General features: G+C 43.9%; 1 protein-coding gene across 8 annotated transcripts in view; it reads left to right on the forward strand.

The window, feature by feature from the left end:
* dcaf11 (ddb1 and cul4 associated factor 11) overlaps positions 1 to 26,186 on the forward strand; it is a 130,745-nt gene that overhangs the window by 20,549 nt on the left and 84,010 nt on the right. The gene's annotated exons all lie outside the window — the stretch shown is intronic.

Consider the following 26,186-nt stretch of genomic DNA (forward strand, 5'->3'; position numbering starts at 1 on the left):
GAGCTCGAGCTGTTTTGCAAGGACGAATGGGCAAGAATTTCAGTCTCTCGATGTGCAAAACTGATAGAGACATACCCCAAGCGAATTGCAGCTGTAATTGTGGCACTAGGTGGGGCTACAAAGTATTAATGCAAGAGGGCGAATAATGTTGCATGCCCACTTTTCAGGTTTTTTTTTTTTGTTTAAAAAAAGTTTAAAATATCCAATAAATTTCGATAAACTCCATGATTATAAATTCTGGAGGACATTGCGAGACCACCGGGATCTCCGTGGATAGCTGCTCTCAGCAAGTGACGGAGATGGCAAGGGAGTGTAAAAAAGAACAAAGATATCGGTTGGGCCTGGCTGCTAAGCTAAGATAGCAACCTAACAGACCTGCGCTTCCAAGCATCTTTTTGGCTAACGCAAGAGCCATCACCCATAAAATGGACGAATTGGAATTAAAACAACCCACGAGCGGGTTTGTCCGGAACTGCAGTATTATTTTCATCACAGAGACGTGGTTACATTTGCGAATACCTGATGTTCCAGTTTTGCCAGTAAGACCAGAGGGGGAGGGCTTTGTGTTTATGTGCACAACAACTGGTGTTCTCACTGCAGGATCATCGACACTCACTGTTCTCCTGATTTAGAGGTCCTTGCAGTCTCATGCAGAGGCTTTTATCAACTTAGGAAACTAACAGTGGTCAATGTGGTGGCTGTCTATATCCCGGAGGAGACTCACGTTAGCGCAGAACTTAGGCGTCTGCTTATGACTGCAAACAAACAGCAACTCGCCCACACCAACGGAGTATTTATTGGTGTTGGTGACTTCAATCAAGAATGTTTTTAGACTGTTCTCCCCAAATTAATCCAGCATGGCAAGTGTCCCACCAGAGGAGACAAAACCCTGGACCATGTTTACTCCAACATTTAACATGCATACAGGGCCTCCACCCTCCTCCATGTTGCTGGATCCAGTCATGTCTGCATCACCGTTATGCCCACATACACCCCCCTATAAAAACAAATAAGGCCTCAAATTGGCCTGAGAATATAGTATCTCTGCTGACGGACTGTTTTTCATGCACTTTTAGGGAATTATTTGAACACCAGAACCTCCAGGAACACACAAATACTGTTCTGTCTTACATTAAAAACTGCATAGACACTGTGACTGTCAATAGACTGATCCGGGTTTCCCCCAACCAAAAACCCTGGATGACCCAGAGACCAAGGCACTCCTGAGATGACGCAATGCTGCCTTCAGGACAGGGGACAAAGGACAGGACAGCGCTCCCAGAGCCCACTTAAAGAGAGGCTTCAGAGTGGCCAAGGCGGCCTACAAAAGAAATATGGAGGAGCGCCTCACAGAAAAACAATTAAAAAAAGATATGGGAGGGATTACAGCACGTCCCATACTACAACATAAATGACAAGATGTGTGGTGAAGACACGGACCCCCTTGCTGGAAGAGGTTCTAAACCATTTCTTTGCCTGTTTTGAGACGGAAAAATCAAATCCAGGCTCATCACCACTACGTCCCATTATCAGCACACTGACAATTCAAGAACATGAAGTGAGAGGTGTGCTCAGGACTGTAAACACCAGGAAAGCTGCTGGCTAGACGTAGTGCCGGGGAAGGTACTGAAAGCCTGTGCTGATCAACTGACCATTGTTCACAAAAATCTTCAACAGCTCCCTGCAACAAGGAACCGTTCCTTCCTGCCTGAAATCTGCAACGATTATCCCCATCACCAAAAAAGCAACCATTGACGGTCTAAATGATTACAGGCCTGTTGCACGCACACCTGTGATCATGAAATGCTTTGAGAGGCTGGTTGCACACCACATAAGGGGCTCACTTCCTCCCTTACTCAACCCCTACCAGTTTGCCTACAGAAAAAAAATAGTCCACCGAGGATGCTATCCCAATAGCTTTCCACACTGCACCGAGCCACCTGGATTGCCAAGGGAACTACGTCAGGATGCTTTTCATAGACCTTAGCCTTTAACACCATCATCCGAGGCATTTTGGTTGACAAACTCTCCCTCCTTGGATTATCTCCTTCCATCTGATGCTGGATTAAAGACTTTCTCACAAACCATCCACAGTCTGTAAAACTTGGCTACACCTCTCTTTGTCAATCACCCTCAGCACTGGGAACTAAACCATTTCTTTGCCGGTTTTGAGACTGACAGACCAAATTCAGTCTCACCAAAATCACGTCCCATCAGCAGCACACCGACGCTTCAGGAACCTGAAGTGAGACATGTACTCAGAACTGTAAACACCAGGAAGGCTACTGGCAAGGATGGAGTGCCTGAGAAGATAGTGAATACCTGTGCTGATCAGCTGACCAGTGTTTTTACAAAAATCTTCAACAGCTTCCTGAAACAACCAACCATTCCCTCCGGACTGAAATATACAACAATCAACCCCATACCCAAAAAATCAGCCATTGACAGTCGAAATGATTACAGTTCTGTTGCACTCACACCTGTGATCATGAAGTGCTTTGAGAGGCAAATTGCATGTCACATAAGGCGCTCATTCCCTCCCTCTTTTGACCCCAAACAGTTTGCCCACCCTGCACTGAGCTACCTGAAACACCAAGGGGACTACGTTAGGATGCTTTTCATGCTTAAGCTCAGCCTTTAATACCATCATCCCAAGTATCCCGGTTGACAAACTCTCCCTCCTTGGACTATCTCCTTGCATCTGCTGCTGAATTAAATAACTTCCTCACAAAATGTCCACCATCTGTCAGACTTGTGCCACACCTCTCTTCCTCAATCACCCTCAGCACCGGGTCCTCCCAAGGTTGTGTACTGAGCCCTCGACTATACTCTCTTTACACACACGACTGCATACCAGCCCATCCCAGCAACTTCATGAGTAAGTTTGCTGATGATACCACCGTGATCGGGCTAATCTCAAAAGGAGATGAGTCTGCCTACAGAAACTATATTGGAAATCTGTTAAGGTTTTGTTCTGCAAACAACCTCACACTGAACACCACAACGACGAAGGCAATCATCCTGGACCTTCAGAAGTGCAGCGTGGACCCAGTCCCACTGCTTATCAATGGGGAGTGTGTGGAGGGGGTCCAATCCTTCAGATTTCTACATCACATCACAGACAAACTTACCTAGACTGCAAATACCAATGCAGCAGTGAAAAGGGCCCAGCAGCAACTCTACTTCCTGAGAGTGCTCAGGAAGAACAACTTGGAAACTAAGATGCTGCAGGCTTTCTACAGAACCACTCTGGAGAGCATCCTCACAGACTGCATCACATTGTGGTAGCTAGATGTGCAGCAGTGGACAGGAAAGCTCTGCAAAGAGTGATCAAGAGTGTCCAGATGATCACTGGCTGCTTTCTGCCCTCTCTTGAGGACATTGCCGGTATCACAGCAGCGCTACGAACATTATGAAGAACTCTTCCCATCTTGGTCACCACCTCTCTAACCTGCTGCCTTCTGACTGGCGGTACAGGTCCCACACAGGTCCCACAAAACACGAACAACCAGATTCAAAGACAGTTTTTTCCCTAGAGCCATCACCTCTTTGAACTTAAAACCACTAAATACAACGGTGCTGTCATGAAAAATTATGCAACTTCACTTGTTTTTATCTTTTGTTTGTTTTAATAATCTTACCAAGGCCTGGACATGGGGAATAATCCTGAAAAATACACTTTCTGAATTTATTGATGCATTCTAAGTTCTTTTTGTAATATCTGTGCCTTGATGTACGTATGTATGTATGTATGTATGTATGTTGATGTGGGTCCATGTGATGCGAACTCATGTCCTTTGTGACGCGGAAGTCTGAAATGTTTCAAGGATTACCTAAATAAGAACAAGAAAGACGGACAATGAGGCGACCTCACCACTACTCTGGGAGAGTACAATGCTTGGAACGCTAACTCCACGGACGCCTGCCGCCTTTTACTTTTGGACCGGCTAGAACTTTCGCAAACTTGGAATACCCACTGGGATGAAAATTTGCTTGTTTGGGAACACTCGTTCAACATTGGTGACTAATCGCCGTTGTGGCTCAAGTACTCTGTTCTTGAACGCCTATTTTGTGTTAGCTATTCTATCGTGTTTGTGTTGTGTTGATGTGTTTTTTTTTTTTTAAGAACAAAGGCAATGTTCAGAGCTGTGGGAATTATAGAGGAATCAAGTTGATGAGCCACACAATGAAGTTATGGGAAAGAGTAGTGAAGACTAGACTCAGGACAGAAGTATCTGCGAGCAAAAGTATGGTTTCATGCCTTGAAAGAGTACCACAGATGCATTATTTACCCTGAGGATGCTCGTGGAAAAGTACAGAGAAGGTCAGAAGGAGCTAATTGTGTCCTTGTGGATGTAGAGAATGCCTCTGACAGAGTACCAAGAGAGGAACTGTGTTACTGCATGCGTAAGTCTGGTGTGGCGGAGAATTATGTTAAAATAGTACAGGGCATGTATGATGGCAGCAGAACAATGGTGAGGTGTGCCTTAGGTATGACAGAAGAATTTAAGGTGGAGGTGGGCCTGCATCAGGTATCAGCTCTGAGCCCCTTCCTGTTTGCAGTAGTAATGGATAGGCTGACAGATGAGGTTAGACTGGAAGGTGGAGGGGGCATAGTGAGGAGTGAAGAGATAGCGAGGGTGGAAAACTTAAAAAATTTAGGGTCAACAATCCAGAACAATGGTGAGTGTGGTAAGAAAGTGAATAAACGGGTCCAAGCAGGTTGGAACAGCTGGCGGAAGGTGTCTGGTGTGTTATGTGACAGAATAGTCTCTGCTCGAATGAAGGGCAAAGTTTACAAAACAGTGGTGAGGCCGGCCATGATGCACGGATTAGAGACGGTGGCACTGAAGAAACAACAGGAAGCAAAACTGGAGGTAGCAGAAATGAAGATGTTGAGGTTCTCGCTCGGAGTGAGCAGGTTGGATAGGATTAAAAATGAGCACATTCGAGGGACAGCCAAAGTTGGATATTTTGGAGACAAGATTCGAGAGAGCAGACTTCGATGGTTTGGATATGTTCAGAAGCGAGAGAGTGAGGTTATTGGTGGAAGGGTGCTGAGGATGGAGCTAACAGGCAAAAGAGCGAGAGGAAGACCAAAGAGAAGGTTTATGGATGTGGTGAGCGAAGACATGAAGGCAGTTGGGGTTAGAGAGGAAGTGGTAGGAGATAGGTTAAGGTGGAAAAAGATGACACGCTGTGGCGACCCCTAAAGGGACAAAAGAAGAAGATATCTGGAATAAAAAATAAATAAAATTGGGACTTCCGTAAAGTGATGACACGTATATATACATCCATCCATTTTTGTAGCCGCTTATTCGCATGAGGGTTGCGAGAGTGCTGGAGCCTATCCCAGCTGTCAATGGTCAGGAGGCAGGGTTACACCCACCCAGACACGGGGGAGAACATGCAAACTCCACACAGCGAGGTCCAGGATTGAACCCGGGTCCTCATAACTGTGAGGCTAACGCTTTACAGTAATTAATAGTAATTAATACAGTACCGGCACGAGAGGCTATAGCGAGGCGGCTAATAACCAGTAATGGTTAGATGATTGCAAATTTCCCCAGCTGATGAACGACCCTCAACTATGACAGCCACAGCTTTATTGTGTCAGGTTGACCCCACGGGAGGTTAAAGACTTACAAATTTGAGTGCGTTTCCTCAGTTTTTTTGCAGTTGTGTGTACAACACGTCAGCATGTTGACCAAGCTAGAATGAATGGTCTGTAATGCTAAGCACTGGCAACGTCACGGGGTGGGGTCAAGGACTTTTCTTCCGGGTCCGGCTGTGAAAGTTGGCCCATATCTAGATAATGCATGACGCAAGCCCTCTGCATTCTAGCCGACGTGAGAAGTTTACAGCACCTGGTATTCCTAGGCAGTGTCCCATCCAAGTACTAACCAGGGCCAAACCCGCACAGCTTCCGAGATCTGACGAGATGGGGCGTTCTCAGGGTAGCATGGCCGTAAGCTTATCCCCACATACATACCCCAACTAAAATAAATAAGCCACAAACATAGACAATTACAACATGGCCTGAGAATTCACTCTCTCAGCTGCAGGACTGTGAACACACAGATTCTGTTCTGTCTTATCAAAAACTGCATAGACACTGTGACTATAAATAGACGGAGCTGGCTTTTCCGCAACCAAAAATCCTTGATGACTCGAAGATTAAGCCACTCCTGCAACGTTGCAATGCCGCCTTAAGGTCAGAGGAGAAGGTACAATACAGCGCTACCTGAGCTGACTTAAAGAGACATGTCAAGGTGGGCAAAGCGGCCTCCAAAAAGATCATTGAGGAGTGCTTCACAGAAAATAACTCTTAACATTAATTTACGTGTTTATTTCATAAACGTTCACTAAATGAGCCTGCTCCAAAGCAACCGGTATTCACCCGGAAACAGGAAATGTAAGTTAACCGTCCTGAGCATGTACGAAAGGGCATGTTCAGAACACAAACGCTGATTATGTTGAACTAAACTTTCAGCATTTTCAAAACATTGCGAGTATAGGACTTAGAAATTTTACTTTCAATTTTTGTCTGAATTTTGTTCACAGATATCACCAGAATGCACAACAGCCATCCATTTTTTTCAAAGATTTCGCAGGGGGGGCATGCCCCCGGATCCCTCTAGTACTCGCATTTGGATTTTCAGGAATTTTCATGAAAGTCCACTTTCATCTCTACTTGAAGCAGGATGGTGACACAAGGTCTGGGCCTGGTACTTTGTTGATCTTTTGTTGCTTGAGGATCTGTCTAACATTGCCCTTCATGGATGCTAAACGGTGGTGCGGTTTGGTGGGTGCGTAGCGTGAAAGTGTTTATTTTTAATTTGCATTCAAAGCTATTTAGTTCGTCGGCTAGCCCACTCTTATTTTCTTCCGGGAGTGAACATGTCTTGTAGTTGGTGATTGTACACCGTGCCAAACTGATTTGGAGTCATTAGCGCCAAGATGTTTTTCCAGTTTAACTGCATAGTCTCTCTTTGCAATATTTCTTCTCTTCTTATTTCTTCAGCCAGCTGATTTCTAGTGCAATTGTAGAGTGCCTTGTCCCCACTGTGATATGCAATCTCTTTAGCCTGGCAGAATTACCTAAGTCTCGCTGAAAAGCACGGCTTGTTGTTATTGAACAGGCAAAATGATTTTGTTGGAACACACACCTCCTTGCAGAAACTGACATACGCGGTAACAATATCCGTATATTTATCTAGGCTACACGCTGAATTTTGAAAGACACTCCAGTCTGTACAGTCAAAGCATCTTTGAAGTTTTAATTTGTCCTTGTTGGTCCACTTTTTAACTGATTTTACTAAAGGCTTTGCACATTTAAGTGCTTGCCTGTATGTTGGTTTTAAGTTCACGAAGCAGTGATCAACGGAGCAAATGGGTGTGCGAGGAATTGCACGATATGCGTTTTTTATGGAAGTGTAACAACGATTTAGGGTGTTATTTGCCTTTGTCGGACATTTTATTTGGTGCTTTCGTAAGTAGAAGTACCACTGTACTTTCTGGCGTGCCCAGTTGTTGCGACACATTACACAGCATTAGTATTAGTAATATATACTGTTTTTCCAGTTTAACTGCATAGTCTCTTTGCAATGTTAATTTCTTTAGTTGTAGTTCATTTGTTTAGTTTCTTTAGTTTTGTTCAGTATTAGTAATATATACTGTGGGCTATCGCACGATTCGTCATTTTAAACTGCTCCCTTTGCTCCAATTTTCATTGCACTGGATTATAATGGTCAACCGGTAATGGTTAAGGGCACTCTGTTTAATCCTAACTACTCTCAATGAAGAAGACACTGCATCTTCCACAAGTGTGACTCTTATTAGGAATAGTTTCTCTACCTTGAATGTCGATTGTTCTTCGTTCTTGTTAGTCTATTTGTTCTTCTTCTCAGTACTCAACATGAATGTCAAACCAGGGCATGCACCGACTCCTGGAGACATATTCCTTGTGTGTTGTTACATACTTGGCCATTAATGTGGATTCTGATTCAGATTTTTTTTGCAACTTTAGGTTGAATGTGCATAGTCTGTGTGGCTTCCAACTAATTTTATCATTAATTGTGACTCCAAGAAATCTCCAGTCCCCTCCAAAAGTATTTGAAAGCAATGATCAATTCCTTTGTTTTTGTTGTTTAGTGAATACGTTTGTATTTGCGATTAGAAGAATATGAGACAAAAGTTCAGAATTCGAGCTTTTATTTCATGTCGTCTTTGAATCTAGAGGTTAATTGAAAAGTGCATTTTGGTTTTCCTTGGGTTGGTTCTGACTGATATTAAAATTGGTTTTATGATTTTTAAACCTTTGTGTGTATAGCATACGCAAAATAATCACGGCACTGTTGTATGGAGATGAGGCACTGAAGTTTTGGAGGAAAGTTTTATGGACTGATGAGACAAACATTAACCTCTACTAATGTGATGGAAAGGCTGAAGTATGGAGAAAGGAAGGACCTGCTTATGATCCAAAGCACAAGATCTTTTGTAAAAAAATGTTGGAGGCAATGTCATGGATTGAGCGTGCATGGCTTCTTCTGGAAAGGGTTTACTAATCTTTATTGATGATGTAACTCACAATTGGAGCAGAAAAATGAATTCAGAAGCCTACAAAAACATTTTGTCTGTAAATATCCCAAAAAATTCATCTTAACTAGTTGGGAGAATTTTCACTATGCAACAGGACAATGACTCAAAACATACTGCTAACACAACAAAGACTCATTATGGGCGAAAAGTTTAATTCTATCACTAGACCTTCACCCAATAAAACTTGCATTTTATGTCCTGAAGAGAAGACTGAAGGGGAAAACCCTAGAAACAAACCAGAACTGAAAGAGGTTGTGGTAATAGCCTGGAAAAGCATTTCAAATGAAGAATGCAACTGTCTGGTAAACTCCATGGAGTTGCAGGCTTGATTCAATTTTTGCATGTAAGGGTTTTACAACAAATATCAAAGGTTATTCACTTTGATAGATGCTTTTCAGTGACGTCACGCCTAACACGTGTTTTTTGTTTCCGACGCCATCTTGGACGGCAAGATTGTCTACATATCATGGCGGACTCGTCATTGTCGGACCTAAACTTAACAGTTTTATCAGGCATTGCACAACAGTTGGACAGTTATAACAAATAACGATATACAAAAAAGATACAAGCAGTCCCCTCATCACCACCAACATACATATGTACAGAATATGTACCTACCAGAAATGAAACACTTGCTGCACAGTTGAGAGTACATGGTGGGCGCCCACTTGTTCCTCTTCGTGGCAGATATCCATCTGTCACACCTTTTTTTGTTGGCCGGGAAGCGATAAAAGTATATACTGCAATGATTTGGCTACGATTATCGTTTGATCTTTTATCTTGAAAGTCCTTTGACAAACAAACACTGTAACCAGAGGTGATTGAGGCACTTGTGCTGGAGTGAGGAATAAAGAGAGAAGCCACATGTGAAACTCCAGAGCAAGTATCATCCCTTTATTATAAGATTGAGCTATAGTACTTCTCGTATCTAGCAAGTGTGGTGTGATTGGGTTGACGTCAGCGGAGTGCAACGAGACCGAACGATAGGAAGTGAGCGAGTGAGGTTGGCCGGGGGAAAAGCGAAATAAATATTAAAAAGTACAGTTGGACTCACGTCTACGTTATTCAATAACACGACAGCAAGATCATAACATGGTGTCAGAGTCAACTACAGACTCACAGGGGAAAAAAAATGAACGAGGATGATGAGAAGCCGTTTGGTGTTCCAATGCCGAGGATGGACTGGGACTCATCCAATTTACCAGATGCGTGGCGGAGATTCAAGCAACACGCTGAACTCATGTTCACAGGACAGCTTAAAAACAGAGCTAAAGAGGAAAAGTGCAGTTTCCTCCTGCTGTGTATCGGCGATAAAGGACGGGATGTCAGCAATACGTGGACACTGACCGGTGACGAAGATAAGTTGCTAAAAACCTCTTTTGAAAAGTTCTCTGATTACCTCACTCCAAAAGCAAACCCCAACTTTTCTAGATATAAGTTTCACGAGAAGGCGCAAGGTAATTGTGAGTCATGTGAGCGCTTTGTGACAGAACTCAAGCTGTTGGTTTAAAACTGTAACGACACAAACAGCGATGAGATGGTCAGAGACCGCATAGTTTTTGCTAGCAACTCACTGAGTGTGTGCGAAAAGTTACACCGCTGGGGGTGGAGCTTACGCTCGAAAAAGCGATCGGCATAGCCCTCTCCCACGAGTTATCAAAAGTGTAGCTGAAGCCTATGTCTACCAACACCCACAAGGTTTATGTTATCCACCACAAACCCGGAAAGCAAAGTTTCACTGTGGGTGCTAGTAGGCATATTGACAGCCCAAAGACCTCTGTAAAGATATCTAACAAGTGTGAAGGATACCACAGTAAATTAGCTGAATGCCCAGTAAAAGGTAAACAATGCCTGAAGTGTCAGACACCTTTTTCTGTCCGTTCTTGCAACCATAAGCCACACAATGAAATACCATCATGAAAAGGACATAACGCGTTTATAAACAAGCCAAAATTCACACAAAGATCACAAAAAAATGTGAGTTGTATTTTATTATTGCCAGTACGGCGTCGTAAACAAAAGTCATGTGACTCATGACGTCACGTGAACAGCATCTATTGAATTTTCCATTCCAATACTTTTGGTCACTTGAAAAGTGGGTGGCATCAAACAAAGGTGCTCAGTCCTGAGTTGTTTAATACATCTATATGTAAATACCATGAAAAGAAAACTTGAATTCTGAACTATTTTCTCATATTGATCTTTTTATCGGAATCTCAAACGTCTTCAGTATACAACAAAAACAAAATAATTGCCCTTGCTGTTCCAATACTTTTGGAGGAGACTGTGTAGCTGCACCCTTTCACAGTTCTTCTTCTTCTTTTCCTTTCGGCTTGTCCCGATTAGGGGTCGCCACAGCGTGTCATCTTTATCCATCTAAGCCTATCTTGTGCATCTTCCTCACTAACACCCACAGTCTTCATGTCCTCCTTCACCACATCCATCAACCTTTTCTTTGGTCTCCCTCTTGCTCTTTTGTCTGTGTTTTAAAACATTTCTGATACCTCGCTCAGGAGTTCGGTATCAAATTTTAATAGGATCGTTGGAGATAGGCACTCAGAAATGAAGACAAGACACACTTCTGGCTACCAACAATTGGCACTTTATTGGTCCCACACAGAAATGGTAACACAAGCACAAGCACAAATCACGCTGTATGAAGCTAAGTAATATCCAACCAGCTCTTAGAAGAATATTCAGCTCTTACCGTGCGCCAATAGGATGGAGAGCCAACACCCCAGGTAGAGCGAGCTTCAATACCGGCTGGGCGTCCGTACGCAACCCGCAGCAGACTCTACCAAGAGTATTCAAAGTTGTCCTTTTATACTCTAAGCATGTGCGGAAGGAGGGGTGAGTGGCCAATTCAGCCCGCCTGACGCCACGCAATCTTTGTTCTTAACAAATGGCTTTGCTCAACATCATATATAACAAACATCTTTTTCTGACATTGCTGGTTATCCAAAAATCCTTTTATGACATTGCTGGTGATACAAAGCTATTGCGAAACAGTCGAAGCTATTGCGAAACATATACGAAGCCATTGCGAAACATCTTTTAAATATGGAAAAACAACACAATATAATTATTCTTACTTCATTCCACTCTTGATGTTTTTCCATCATTTAAAATGTAAGCAATTGATTATACAAAAATTATTGGAAAACGACACCAAATCCGATTCCACTCTTGGTGTTTTTCACTAATTGATGTATACATTTGAACTTACTTTTATTCATTACATTCGACGATATATTTCCTTTTCTACCTTTATTCGTATGCGACGCACATAATAGCAAGTTCCCATATTGCATAGCGTAAGTACACAAACAACAATCATTAACACCATCAAGGGTGGCACGAAAGTAGCATGCGCAGTGGAGGACATTCCTGTGAAGATGTCCCACCAATGATGAGCTGACGCCTGTTGTAATTTAGCGGCATGCAATACTTCCCCTTTTACTACCAGAGTTGACACCATGAGACTGGAAATGTTAGACGCATGTGACTTGATGAGTTTTTGGATGTCTGTAGAACTCTCCAATGCGCATTTGAATCGTTCCAGAGACACTGACCAGGGGGAGCGTAGTACCTCCCACTGGACCGCAGTCAACCTGCGGGACTCCGAATAGTTGGTCAAACGATACGTCATGTTTCCCCAGCGCCATATGTGTACATCTCGAAGGCATCCTACAAAAGGAACCAAAGGTACTAGTGAGTTTTTTTGTGTTGTAGCCACACAGAGAGTATGCGGTCCAACTTGCCACATCATCTCTCTGGCTGGCTCCCTAGTCCAATCACAAAGTACAACCTGTGAGTCGGTTAGGCACGGATTTGAGTACGCATGTTGTAATCTGCAAGCCAACCCTTGGTCTGTTAAGTCACATAAATCTGATTTAAAGGTTTTGTTGGTTTTTGGTTCAAACCACTCTCCGTCCATGTGTAAAAACCAATTTCCTCTTGTCGTTATGACAGGGAAAACTTGATATTTACAAACCACCTTTGTTGTCGTCACGTTGTACTGGGTCCAATACCCCGTACATTTATTTTTGTCACATTTGGTATGTTCGGGATGTAATGTCAACCACAAAGAGTCGGAAATGTTCCAAACCTTCCGCCACTCTTGATAATTTCCCGACGTAACTATCCTTATAAACGACTCTTTTTGAGCCGCAGCGTGTAGAGTTTGAATACTACATACTGTCCAGTTACTCCGTTTTGTCAAGTTCTGAAGCACTTCCCCTGCTTCGTCCCATAATTTGATATCCCAATTAAACACTGTTTTCCAAAGTTCTGCATTTTCTTTTTGTCACACCAGTGCCTTAGGAAGCCAAACCCCTACTTCATCCAAGGCCCTGGCAGAGTGTTCTCCAGTATTGGACAGAATGGTTCTAGTTACCTCATTATCAGCAGCATTTGAAAATCCCAATACAGTTCCCGTTCCCCCCAACAAAGTATCATACCATTCCCTTTTTATTCTGTTACATATCGGAATCGGGGGAAAGTGAATTGTCCAGTATATCTTGGTTTCAACCACTGCTTGAGCTAGGTGTGTACAGGTGTCAAGGATTGGAGTCAAGTGTGTTTGAGTTATTTTTGGCGTCATTGTTTCTTTAGAAATGACCGTGACCACATACCCCCACCTCAAATCACCATCCTCCCCAACCTCCCCGATGATGAAATCCTCTTCTGCAATTGCCGTCCAAGTCGTTCCTCGATGATCAGAACGACACTTACTAGAGCTAGGTCCGTCTAATAGTGTGATGTCCCACATACATGTGGCGGAGGAAGCGGAGACTGTCACCCTACTCCCCTGTATCACCCTCGTGGTGGACTCACATATCATCATGGGAAGATCACAGGTGATGTTGACAGAGATTCTCCGTCTCATCCCGATGAACTGGCTTGTCTTGCACACATGACCTTCGGTCATTCCCCAGGAGAGTCGGACCATGGCACCAACGGCAAGGAGGCAGATGACCCAGTCATTTCCAATTCCTCGGCGCCGGATGTCCTCCATCTCTGCGTCCTCCCGTCGAGGGTCGTCCAATCAGCAGCTCCCACTTCAACAAGCACCCACCAAGCTGCAACAGATATGGTTACCACTATTGATAAAAGAAAACATGATTAGTATTCTCGCATGTAACATTTGTTTACGGGTACGTTCACCCATTTTTCCTCTCCTTGATATAAAACACTGACTGTGGCATCAGACCCCTGAGGTATAATTTCCGCAGCTCGAGGAGGTCCTGATTGCATTTTCCCCAAAGATATGGGAAACGGTGTCATTTTTACCTTTCCCACCAAAATTGTCCGCACATGAATTCCTGTTCCAAATTGAAATTTACCTATTTTCAAATACAAAGTCATTCCAGCCAGGATGTCCATTCCAATTATCCACTCTGGGATGGGGGTGACGACCACTTCAAATTTCCGTATTGGCATTTTCCCAATTTTCAATGGAAGAATTACTGCTTTTCCATTTACAATTTGTCCCCCCAATCCTCGCAGTGGAACGTTTTCACCCTTCATTTTATCAGGGTTTCCATGTCCAATTGAACATGGGGTCTGATGTCCCCAACTGACCATCGATTTGACAATTTTGTTCTGCCTGGTTGACTGAGTTTGGCCTCCATCCTAGGTGAGGAAGTCAAAGGTACGTGACCTCTTGTCCTGATTTTTCCCCTTACTCTTGGGTTTCGCTCGGCCCTTTCTCACAGCAGCCACATAGCTGGGGCCTCTTGTGTCTACTAGCATGTCGTCGCTTGAGTCTGTATCTTCCTCTTCTTCATCCTCAAATGCATCCAAGGGAGGGGCTGTTGGTTGAGCTGCCGGCGTCATCATTCCCTTTAAGATGGTAGCCAGCTGAGCAATTTCTGATTTTCCCTTTGATCCCCTGCTCAAGCAACTTACCTTCAATCCCCTTTGTTTGCATCTTGCAGCCAAGGCACTTGTGGGTAGCACACTTTCTTCTGCCGGTACTCCCGCTGCAATGAGTGCTTTCCACATTTCCCGCCTACTACTCCCCCCTTTGGGCAGTTTCGGGCGCGGTTGTCTGCCATCTTTTTTGAACCTGTAATTCTCAGGGCGAGGCTGATGTACTGTGTCTCCCCAATCTCCCAAAGTTGCCAACTCCAACAAGCGCGTTTTCACGTCACTGAAGCTGGTATCGACCGCTCCTAACAAAATGGTAAGTATCGCAGACCTGTAGTGAGGGGGAGCGTTTAGAATCATTGCATCACGCACCACCTTTGGCACTGCTGGTTCATCAATAAAAGCATGACCCGCTCGCGATATCGACTCGCGCGTACACAATCTTCCCATTCTGTGAATTGCGTCGCGGATGGTTACCCAAGGCCCTTTGATCTCGGGCCAATCATGCCACGTTGGATACACAGATTGCGCTGTCATAGCATACAAGGTAAATAGCAAAAAAGAATCACCTTCTGCCATTGCTCTCCCGTTTGCACAGAACTCGGCATTCATTCGAGAATCTGAACTCAATCCTCCAAATCACGAAAAGTCCTCTGAGTCGAGCTCTATGGCGTCAGCTCCTTCCTCATACATCCGCCTGAGCCAAGAATCAGCTGGTTCTCCCTGCTTTTGTCGATACTTTGATGTTAAATGGGCTATCTCTTCCTGAGAGAAGTCCTCTTTTGTTATCGTCATTCTGGGTGGCGGCTGAGGCTGTTCTATTCGCCTCATTATAGGGTTTCCTTCCCTATCAACTATAGGAACATTATTCTCATCTCGCTGTTCTTCAAAGACGGGCAAGACAACATGCTGTTCCTCCCGTCTCCGCGAGATGGGTTTAACTTGGAGATGTCCAAGCTGTGGGTACAGCGGTTGAGGTTTCATTTCCCCGCCATACTGCATGTCGCCATCTCCCCATACGTCGCCATTCCATCCCTCTGGCTCCCAGTCTTCCTGGAGTGCCACAGCGAAGGAGCGGACCTGTTTTGGGTCGATGCGACGCGGTCTTTTGTTACTTTTCTCGCGCGCCATAGAAGAAATAAAAGCCACTGATTTCTCCAAGATTTTCTGCACTTTAGCTTGGTCAGATTCAAGCGCTTTAATCTTCTCTTCAAGTTGCGCTATCGTTTTATCTTTTTGCATTTCAGAAGCGCACACTTTATCCAAAGCCTTTGTTCTTTCCTTCCAGGCTTCGGCAAAAATCCACATCTCTCGGACTCCACCCAGCGGGGCTTTGTCCCTCACATCCACCCTGCTTAACATGCGCTGTAGCAGCGGTGGAGTTGCCAAGGGAATTTCTCCTATCCACGGCCTAGGGCGTCCCCCGTACCGTCTAAGGAGTTTCCCTATTTCTTCAAATCCAAGGCTCTCCCAGTCGGAGACGCCATCCTCGTTGGGAGCCACCTCCGCTCCCTTCACAGTTTTACACTTAAAACTTGAGGCCACTTCCGCCTCCTTCACAGTTTTGCTCTTAAAGCAACAAGCCATTTCTGAATGTATTCTCCGCGATCCTGCCGACAACGCCAAAAATGTTTTAAAACATTTCTGATACCTCGCTCAGGAGTTCGGTATCAAATTTTAATAGGATCGTTGGAGATAGGCACTCAGAAATGAAGACAAGACACACTTCTGGCTACCAACAATTGGCACTTTATTGGTCCCACACAGAAATGGTAACACAAGCACAAATCACGCTGTATGAAGCTAAGTAATATCCAACCAGCTCTTAGAAGAATATTCAGCTCTTACCGTGCGCCAATAGGATGGAGAGCCAACACCCCAGGTAGAGCGAGCTTCAATACCGGCTGGGCGTCCGTACGCAACCCGCAGCAGACTCTACCAAGAGTATCCAAAGTTGTCCTTTTATACTCTAAGCGTGTGCGGAAGGAGGGGTGAGTGGCCAATTCAGCCCGCCTGACGCCACGCTATCTTTGTTCTTAACAAATGGCTTTGCTCAACATCATATATAACATAAACATATTTTTCTGACATTGCTGGTTATCCAAACATCCTTTTATGACATTGCTGGTTATACAAAGCTATTGCGAAACAGTCGAAGCTATTGCGAAACATATACGAAGCCATTGCGAAACATCTGTTAAATATGGAAAAACAACACAATATAATTATTCTTACTTCAGTCTGGCAGCTCCATCCTCAGCACCCTTCAACCAATATACTCACTCTCTTACCTCTGGACATGTCCAAAGCATCGAAGTCTTCTTTCCCGAACCTTGTCTCCAAAATATCCAACTTTGGCTGTCCCTCTAATGAGCTCATTTCTAATCCTATCCAACCTGCTCATTATTTCTGCCACCTCCAGTTCTGCTTCTCGTTGTCTCTTCAGTGGCACCATCTCTAATCCTTACATCATGGCCGGCCTCACCATTGGTTTATAAACTTTGCCCTTCATCCTAGCAGAGACTCTTCTGTGACATAGAACACCAGACACCTTCCGCCAACTAATCCACCCCGCTGGGACCCATTTCTTCACTTCCTTACCACACTCTCCATTGGTCTGTATTGTTGACCCCAAGTATTTGAAGTTGTCCACCCTCGCTAGCTCTTCTCCCTAGAGCTTCACTCTTCCCCCGCTGCCCCTTTCATTCATGCATATATACTCTGTTTTACTTTGGCTAATCTTCATATCTCTCCTTTCCAGTGCGTGCCTCCATCTTTCTAATTGTTCTTCCACCTGCTCCCTGCTTTCAATGCAGATCACAATATCTGCGAAACTCCTGGTCCAAGAGGAATCCAGTCTAACCTCATCTTTCAACCTATCCATTTCTACCACAAACAGGAAGGGGCTCAGGGCGGATCCCTGATGCCGTCCAACCTCCACCTTAAATTCTTCTGACACACCTACGGGACATTTCACTGCTGTACTCCTGTCCTCTACATGTCCTGTACTATTCATATTTCTCTGCCACACTGGACTTGCGCATGCAGTACCACAATTCCTCTCTTGGTACTCCGTCAGAGGCTTTCTCTAGGTCTACAAAGACACAATGTAGCGCCTTCTGAACTTCTCTGTACTTTTCCACGAGCATCCTCAAAGCAAACAATGCATTTGTGGTACGCTTTCAAGGCATGAAACCATACTGTTGCTCACATATACGTACTTCGGACCTGAGTTTAGCCTCCAATACTCTTTCCCATAACTTTGTGTGGCTCATCATCTTTATTCCTCTGTAGTTTCCAGAGTTCTGTTCACAGTTCTGTTTTAATGCAGTTTCTTTTAATTTGTGGTGTATCTGTTTTGGATTTTAAATGGGATCAATTAATTCTAAACACATCTGGATCCTCTGTCATAACAGGTTATGGAATCATAAATATCTGTTTAGTTTTACTTACCCTCAAAAACAATTTTTTTCTTCTGATTTAGTAGTACAGGTTACGCGATACATTGATAGAAACTATTTTTAAATCATATAGTTTCTTCTTTTTAGTCGGAATAATCTACCACTTAAATAGAAGTACAAACTCTTCCACTGCATGTCTTTTGCCAGCTCTTTGTCTCACACTGTTTTGTCACTGTCTACTCATGTTGAACTGTACAGGTGAGGTGAATTTCTTTGAGAAATTTATATTATCAAGGTCAAAAGCTTACATACGTTTCCTTCGTATCGAGTAGTATTTCCTTTAAATTGCATGACTTCCTCAAGTTTCTGACAGTATTCTGCTGGAATTTTGGCCCATTCCACCTGACAGAACTGTTGCCCTACTCGCGCACTCCGTTTCAGATCTGCCCACATATTTTCAATGGGATTCAGATCAGGGCTCTGTGATGGCCACTCCAAGACTTTTTAACCATTTTGGCACCATGCTCAGGGTCACTGTCCATGTGGAAGACCTATTTACACCCAGGTTGTAGCTTCCTGGCTGATGTCTCGAGATGTTGCCTTAACATCTCCATGTAAATTTCTTTCTTCATGATGCCATCTATTTCATTAAGAGCTCCAGTTACTACTGAGAAAAATAGCCCCACAACATGATGCAGCCACCTCCATGCTTCACAGTTCGTATGATGTTCTCAGGTGTACACCCTTCACCCTTTTTCCTCCATATGTAACATTGGTTATGATGGCCAAACAGCTCAACTGTAGTTTCATCAGGACATGTCTCCAGTAGTTAAACTCCTTGTCTTGGTGTCTTTTTGAAATTGTAATCTGTCTTTTTTATTTTTCTTTAGGAATAATGGCTTAAGGACTCGTTTCACAGTGGCTAGTGGCACTTTTTTTCAGCTTCATCCAGCATCTTCCCTCGGTCTTTAGCTTTCATTCTGGGGCATATTTGCATATTTCAGATCAAAACACGCTCATCTCTGAGCACTGTGATAGCTGGACATTACCATGATGTTTGTATTTGCATATAATTGTTTGAACAGCTGAATGTGGCACCTTCAAGCCTCTGAAAATTGCACCCAAGGATGAGTTAGACTTGTGGACCTCCCCAATTCATTCTTTGATTTCCTGCCAGATTTCTTTTGATTGGCCCATTGATTTCAACAAGGAAGCAGAGTGTTTGAGGTGTGGCCTTAAATACATAAACTGATTTAGCATCAGACACTGAGACAACAAAATGAAATGTTTTTGCACACTGTATGTAAACTTTTGGATTCAACTGTAAATTTTAATCAGGGTTCCTACTCAAGTATGGGAAGTATGGAAAAGTTAAAAATTTGATTTCATAAATTTCCTTTCTAGTAAAGTATAGAAAATGGCAACTATTGTATAGAATTTTTTTCCCTAGAACATTAAAACAGCTCTATTTTTGAAAAACATCGATCTTATTATTATTGTTAAAGTGGGACTGTCATCCCTATAAACATTCTAAAATCGATATTGTAATTAAAAATACATATAACTCTATTCACCTCCATGTCTATACGAAAAAGAAAAGTGAGCGGTGAGCGCGTCATCCATGCACAAAGTTGCGCAATTGAGTGTCCCTCGACATCCAAGTGGTCGCCATATTAGTCGTGTCCTCTGTCCTTGACGTCATCATCACTTCCGCCGTTGAAAACGTGCAGTGCCTGCTACTACAGAAGCTGAACAACAGAGATATTCGGATTTTTCCGATGCCCTTTGTGACACCGAAGCTCTTTTCGAAAAGGACAACACCACACAACCGAGTGAAGTTACCCGGGCAATATTACACTATTGTTTCGAGCCCTCAGGGCAATATTACACTATTGTTTCGAGCCAAAGAAGTTACCTTTAATGGCCGTTTTCACATCATCTTGAGTCCAGTTGATTTTTATTTTGTTTTTTTGTGTGTGTGTTTCTCTATTATTTTATCCTGCAGGTTAACTATATATATTTTTGGTGTGTATGTTGAGCTGGCCAGCAAAGTCATATTCTGTTATCCACAAATTTAGATGCTTTATTTTAGTAGGACATTTTCTTTCTACAAACTTCTAGTCCTTACACATCATTTTTTTTTTCAGATGTTGAGTTTCAACTATTTTGCTATTTATCAAATATTTTGCCATTTGTTTTTTTCCTGTTGGAGTCAGTGGTTCACCTAGGGTGACTATACTGACTTCCCCCTGAACAGGGTGACAATTACGTTCTGTTTGAGGTAATTCTCAAGCTTCTACCACAAGTGGCGGAGAATTCTTACCTCTGCATCCTCAAACAGTTGTCACTCAATTTCCTGTTCAAATGAGGTAGCGAACCTCCACTCACTCTTTTACACATGCACACGTTTCATGGAGCTCACGTACAGGACACACCTTGCCCTTTTCTCAGTTTTATAGACTAATTAGTATTCTCGAGGTTTGGTTCTGCCGCAGTCACCCAGACGGGCATTCACTCATTCCTCATGAGTGTGGGAGTTTCCTACTCACCAGAGATGTCTTCACTTCCTTCGGCTTCTCGTCAACCCTCAGCCTCCAGACGCAAAGTCAAGGCCCAGTCCCGGAAAGGGTCTCAAATGCCGTTGGCGGAAGCCATCACGGCTCATCGCAGCCGCCCATTGTGGCTTATGACAGAGCCGAGCAGTGCTGCTTTAGGGGGGTGCTCACAGTCGAGCCGGGGCGCTTTATGCGCGCATGCGACTGAGTAATGCATTCTCGGCTGGGTTCTTCGGAGCCGCCCCTTTCGCAAATCCAGATGCGCAGCCTTCGCAGAAGGTGTGACCGCTGAACGTGGCGCCAGAGGTGGTGTGGCTGAGTTTGGGCGCCCGTGGTGGCATATAAAGAGGAGGTGGAGCCGAGCTATGCTGATTTTAGGGGTATGCTCAAAGTCACTGCAGTACATGATGAACACTATCGAGACATTGTTGGCTGGGCGACGCGCACATTGACACATTTCATACGCGGATCTTTTGTTACGTTATGAGAGAGACCGATTACGTTTTTTTTTTTGGGAGCTGTATACACACCTACCTGTTATTTGGAACCCACGAAGCTCTCGTCCTCTGCATCCGTGCAATCCATTTTTCACAACGAACAGGGTCTCTTTCAAACTTATGAAGGGTAATTCCATTCTCCCGAGTGTTCAAGCAATGTCCAGCAATGCAATGAGCCGGCATTTTGGCTAACACAAAGAAACAACGAGCTACCTTCCCGGAGGTAAAACTAATGGAAACAAACGAGTCCACGAGGGGCCGCCTCTGTCCTTTACGTCACTTCCTGCTTCTTCTCGAAAACAAATCCCTGAGAGGATTTTCATGGCGTGAGTTACAAAAAGCTGTATATGTCAAAATCATGTTTTGTGGTGGAAAAAACACATGGGACCATATTGGCTGTGGGTTTTTCGTTAATATTATACCAAAAATCATCCGTTTGACGACACTTGAGCTTTAAGGTTCTTTAAAGTGCAGCTAGAATGTTTTCTGTGAGAAGTCTTGGTGAATTCTTCTTCTTCTTCTTCTTTTCCTTTCGGCTTGTCCCGTTAGGGGTCGCCACAGCGTATCATCTTTTGCCATCTTAGCTTATCTCCTGCATCTTCCTCTCTAACCCCAACTGCCCTCATGTCTTCCCTCACCACATCCATAAACCTTCTCTTTGGTCTTCCTCTCGCTCTTTTGCCTGGGAGCTCCATCCTCAGCATCCTTCTACCAATATACTCACTCTCTCGCCTCTGAACATGTCCAAACCATCGAAGTCTGCTCTCTCGAATCTTGTCTCCAAAACATCCAGCTTTGGCTGTCCCTCGAATGAGCTCATTTCTAATCCTATCCAACCTGCTCACTCCGAGTAACAACCTCAACATCTTCATTTTAGCTACCTCCAGTTCTGCTTCCTGTTGTTTCTTCAGTACCACCGTCTCTAATTCGTACGTCATGCCTGGCTTCACCACTGTGCTTTATAAACTTTGGCCTTTATCCTAGCGGATACTCTTCTGTCACATAGAACACCAGACAGCTTCTGCCAACTCTTCCATCCCGCTTAGACCCGTTTCTTCCTTACCACACTCACCATTGCTCTGTATTGTTGACCCCAAGTATTTGCAGTCATCCACCCTCGCTATCTCTCCTCCCTGGAACTTCACGCTTTCTCCTCCGCCCCTCTCATTCACGCACATATATTCTGTTTTATTTTAGTTAATCTTCATTCCTCTCCTTTCCAGTGCATGTCCCCATCTTTCTAATTGTTCCTCCGCCTGCTCCCTGCTTTCACTGCATAATCACAATATCATCTGCGAAAATCATGGTCCAAGGGGATTCCAGTCCAACCTCATCTGTCAGCCTATCCATTACTACTGCAAACAGGAAGGGGCTCAGAGCTGATCCCTGATGCAGTCGCACCTCCACCTTAAGTTCTTCTGACACACCAACGGCACACCTCACCATTGTTCTGCTGCCATCATACATGTCCTGTACTATTCTAAGATATTTCTCTGCCACACCAGACTTACGCATGCAGTACCACAGTTCCTCTCTGGGTACTCTGTCATAGGCTTTCTCTAGATCCACAAAGACACAATGTAGCTCCTTCTGACCTTCTCTGTACTTTACCACGAGCATCCTCAAGGCGAATAATGCATCTGTGGTACTTTTTCTTGGCATGAAACCATACTGTTGCTCGCAGATATTTACTTTTGTCCTGAGTCTAGCCTCCACTACTCTTTCCCATAACTTCATTGTGTGGCTCATCAACTTTATTCCTCTATAGTTCCCACAGCTCTGAACATCCCCTTTGTTCTTAACAATGGGAACTAGAACACTTTTCCTCCATTCTTCAGGCATCTTTTCGCCCGCTAGTATTCTGTTGAATAAGTTGGTCAAAAACTCCACAGCCATCTCTCCAAATTGCTTCCATACCTCTACCGGTATGTCATCAGGACCAACTGCCTTTCCATTTTTCATCCTTTGTAGTGCCTTTCTGACTTCCCCCTTAGTAATCATTTCCACTTCCTGGTCCTTCACTCTTGCCTCTTCAACTCTTCCTTCTCTCTCATTTTCTTCATTCATCAACTTCTCAAAGTATTCTTTCCATCTATTTAGCACACTACCGGCACCAGTCAACACATTTCCATCTCTATCCTTAATCACCCTAACCTTCTGCACATCCTTCCCATCTCTATCCCTCTGTCTGGCCAACCTGTAGAGATCCTTTTCTCCTTCTTTCGTGTCCAACCTGGTGTACATGTCTTCATATGCCTCTTGTTTAGCCTTTGCCACCTCTACCTTTGCCCTACGTCGCATCTCGATGTACTCCTTTCGCCTCTCCTCAGTCCTCTCAGTATCCCACTTCTTCCTCGCTAATCTCTTTCCTTGTATGACTCCCTGTATTTTGGGGTTCCACCACCAAGTCTCCTTCTCCCCTTTCCTACCAGATGACACACCAAGTACTCTCCTGCCTGTCTCTCTGATTACCTTGGCTGTCGTCGTCCAGTCTTCCGGGAGCTTCGGTTGTCCATCGAGAGCCTGTCTCACCTCTTTCCGGAAGGCCGCACAAGATTCTTCCTTTCTCAGCTTCCACCACATGGTTCTCTGCTCTACCTTTGTCTTCTTAATCTTCCTACCCACCACCAGAATCATCCTACATACTACCATCCTATGCTGTCGAGCTACACTCTCCCCTACCACTACTTTACAGTCAGTAACCTCCTTCAGATTACATCGTCTGCACAAAATATAATCTACCTGCGTGGTTCTACCTCCGCTCTTGTAGGTCACTATATGTTCCTCCCTCTTCTGGAAATAAGTGTTCACTACAGCCATCTCCATCCTTTTTGCAAAGTCCACCACCATCTGCCCTTCAAAGTTCCTTTCCTGGATGCCATACTTTCCCATCACTTCTTCATCGCCCCTGTTTCCTTTACCAGTATGTCCATTACAATCTGCACCAATCACAACTCTCTCGCTGTCTGGGATGCTCAGAACTACTTCATTTAGTTCCTTCCAGAATTTCTCTTTCAACTCTAGGTCACATCCTACCTGTGGTGCATAGCCGCTAACCACATTATACATAACACCCTCAATTTCAAATTTTAGTCTCATCACTCGATCTGATACTCTTTTCACCTCCAAGACATTCTTAGCCAGCTCTTCCTTTAAAATAACCCCTACTCCATTTCTCTTCCCATCTACTCCGTGGTAGAATAATTTAAACCCTGCTCCCAAACTTCTAGTCTTACTACCTTTCCACCTGCTCTCTTGGATGCACAGAATATCAACCTTTCTCCTAATCATCATGTCAACCAACTCCTGTGCTTTTCCTGTCATAGTCCCAACATTCAAAGTCCCTACACTCAGTTGTAGGCTCTGTGCATTCCTCTTTTTCTTCTGACGCTGGATCCGGTTTCCTCCTCTTCTTTGTCTTCGACCCACAGTAGCTGAATTTCCACCGACGCCCTGCAGGTTAGCAGTGCCGGGGGCGGGCGTTGTTAACTCGGGCCACGACCGATCCGGTATGGGATTCTTTAGGTGAACGCTCATATTTGTTTGGCACAGTTTTTACGCCGGATGCCCTTCCTGACGCAACCCTCTGCATTTATCCGGGCTTGGGACCGGCCTACAGATTGCACTGGTTTGTGCCCCCATAGGGCTGCATTATCCATTCTAATTGCCCCAGAAAATTGCACATTTACCCTTCGAATGTAAGTAGTTGCTGTCAAATAATAGTTGTTCCAAATTCATGCACAGCACCCTCAGACGTTACACTATGCAAGAAAATATGTGAACCTGACAGTTTCTAATAAATAAACGTGAAGTACTTTGGGGACAGAAATTTATTTAAAACAATAATGAGTCATGTCAGTATTTACTTTATTTGGTGATAACAAAACCTTTTGATAACTGGGATGCTGCTGGGAAATTGAGGGAAAACTAAGTGACGGAAGCGGGCCATAAAGTTAACTCCATAAGATTTTAATCAACTCGGTGACAAATGAAATCAACTCAAAGAAAACAACAAAATAGGCTATTAAAACAGCAAAACACTTCCTGACACAACGATGAATGAAACACTTCACAGTTGTTTTGAATGATACTTTGTGACAATTTTATTGTGCTATTATGTCAGGGAAGTCTGGCACAGTACAGCATTGCATTTCTTAAAGGTTACATCATACGTCAACACAGTGTATATCAAATATGTGTTCTCATAAAAACTGCTGTGGCACAACTGGTTCAACTGATTGGAGTGTTGACCTCACAGTTATCGGAACAGGTGTGACGATTTGAGCGCTCCCTTTGCCGAAAGGTCTTCTTCGGCAATGCGTGTAGAATTTTTTTGAATTTTTCCAGTCTGAAACTTCCCCATCCATGCTTCTTTCGCATGTTAATTTTCGCTCCGCTTCGGGTATGGGTTCGGTTGATATGACACTTACTTTCACTTTCCCAATTGTGCCTTAATGACTGAGCCCGAACAATCCTCTGTTGATTCTTGTTCAATGCTGGAACATGCTTTCCACTTGATAAATAACTAATGCATAGTTTGCATTTGTTTCTGTATTCTTTCATCTGCTGTGTTCGGCTATGTGAGACGTCCATAGCGAAATGGACGTGGAGCGAAAAAGAACACGGGGAAGCGGAGTGAAAATCAGCACACGAAAGAAGCATGGATGGGGAAGTTTCATGCTGGCACAGATGTAGAAAAAGTAGAAAAATTCAAAAAAATTCTATGCACATGCGCATTAATCCCAAGGAGACTTTTCCGCACGGGAGACCCCTCAGACTGTCACACCTGTGTTCAAGTCCCAGTCCTGCCTCTGCAGAGTTTGCATGTTCTCCCCGTGCTTGCATGGGTTTTTTCTGTGCACTCCGGTTTCCTCCCACATTTCAAAAACATGCATTAGTTAGACACTCTAAATTGCCCCTAGGTGTGATTGTGATTGTGAGTGCGACTGTTCTGTCCCTATGTGCCCTCCGATTGGCTGAGAACCAGTTCAGCATGTACCTCAGCCACTGCTTGAATAGGCTCCAGCCCTCCTACAACACTTGTGAGGATAAGGGGCTCAGAAAATGTATGTATGTATGTATAATAAAAATTGATTTTATGATTGTCATATTTGTTGTTATTTAACATTGTCAAACTAGCACATGTGTTTGCTTGAGTACTGACGAACAAGTTAGGGGGTTGGACTGACTCTTCATAGTGGGCCGCCATTGCATTGAAATAGTTCAACTATACTTTTAGATGACAAAACATGAAATTCTGA

Source organism: Syngnathoides biaculeatus, chromosome 19 (genome assembly GCF_019802595.1).
Source record: "Syngnathoides biaculeatus isolate LvHL_M chromosome 19, ASM1980259v1, whole genome shotgun sequence".
NCBI lineage: Eukaryota > Metazoa > Chordata > Actinopteri > Syngnathiformes > Syngnathidae > Syngnathoides > Syngnathoides biaculeatus.